Below are 1,918 nucleotides of genomic sequence, written 5' to 3' on the forward strand. Positions count from 1 at the left end.
TGTTTACTTGGATTCTTATATCGTTAGTCCCTGGATATGAAAATGTCAACGGAGAAATCAAAGGGCACGGTAGTTGTGTCTTCGCATTTAAAGTTCATGAGTTAAACGGAAAAATTATCTGCTAGCTGTATTATATTCAAGGTTTCATCTGTTTGTACTTATGCCTAACACGTTTCTGAAAAACTCGCTGAACGTGGCGCCGTCTTCCTCTGTAGCAGAAAACAACGCTGAAAAGAAGAGGCGTTGAAATTTCGGTGCTTCTTTGGTATTATAGATGCGGGGTTCAAAAATGTGGAAGGAGCACATCAGGCAGGAAGATGCTCATGGTCGAAAAAATAATCCTTCGTAGACAAGTTGGCTGGTTAATTGCGTCTTCAATAATTATGTCTGGCAGCGTTTTTCTGTGTGGTGAACAACAAACTAAACATGTCGGCATTGAGAAGTTTATCCCTCACAACCACCAGGCTTCCGCGTAAATATTTTTTGTTGATTACGAAACCCGCTACTTTTGCTGCTTGTTACGTATATTGAACAGAAACAACTTCTGTAGGATTTATAATATGCACCAGAAGGAAGAGAATCGGTGTATCAAATGTTTACTTTTTTATTGGTTTCTATTCGTTGTCTTCAGCATGAAACTTCTCTCCTATGAAATATGCAAAAACAGACTCACAGCCTTTTATAAGCGACATGGCTATGGCTGCATAGTTTTCTTATTTCTTGCAAGTATTATGCAGGTTAACATGATTTTAAATCAAAGAACCCTAAATTCCCGGTGACATCTATACGCTGTACTTTAAAGAACGTGGCAAAAAAAATTGCTACAGAAATTCTGAGAATTGTCTACGAGTGCATAAGCATTTTTTTGCTCCGATTCTACTTCACTTTTGCTTGCTTATGTGGCTAGCTTATGCATGTCTACCCATCGCTACCAATCATCTACTATTACAATATTATAACAATTATACGTGTTAAATTGACCAATTATGCATTTGTTTTTCAGATTAATCGGATCAGCTGAGACAAACACCGCCACAATCGTGTTTCTTTTTCTTTTGGTCACCAGACCACAGCTTTTATATTTTTTATTTTTGTTACGACCTTGACGCGACGACGGTGACGTAAACCATTATATTTTTTTTCCAAAGCTTCAAATTGTCTACTATTGCACTGCTATAAAGATGACATGCGCTAACTTGATCAATTATTCAGTTATTTCGCATATGTAAGGCTCCAAGGAACGGAGAGTTCTTGCTGGGGTACGCGGCAAAGAATGCTCACGCATTAAACGGAAATAACGTTCCTTCACTTCAGCAGAATGAGGTATCCTGAACGCTGCAGCTGTTTAATTCTTAGCTGATACTTAGCTGACGCATGCACACGGTGACCTAAGAATGATTTGAATTATAATAGTAATGTATTCAGAGAAAACAAGCTATTAGTGTTATGTAGATGCTCCTTTTTAAAGATAATGCGTTGTGAGCATCAGACAAGGTTTTCATCTGTCAACATATTTGCAGTGGCACGACAGGGTTCAACTAGAGATACTTTTGATGTCATACGGAGTAAAATATTTTATTTGTAACTTTTGATGTTGATATTTGGTACAAATGTTTTTCCCTTGGTTGGAAGGACTACTTGCAGAAGTTGGAATCACTTCCACTACAACGCGTACAGAAAATTGGTTACCTACAAAAATCCAAGCAAAATTTGGTTAAATAGTTACTGCAACGGCCACGTTTCTTACATGAAACAAATTCAGCAGCGGTGAAATACCGCCGATTTAAGCTAAATCATGTCACACATATCCAAAAAGCTGGGATAAAGTGTACAAGCTGAAATGTTGCGTTAAATTGTCTGATTTTTAAAATTTTTTTAATAACAAACTGTACATTTTATGATTGTTCAATGAAGATGC

Source organism: Dermacentor silvarum, chromosome 10 (genome assembly GCF_013339745.2).
Source record: "Dermacentor silvarum isolate Dsil-2018 chromosome 10, BIME_Dsil_1.4, whole genome shotgun sequence".
Taxonomy (NCBI): domain Eukaryota; kingdom Metazoa; phylum Arthropoda; class Arachnida; order Ixodida; family Ixodidae; genus Dermacentor; species Dermacentor silvarum.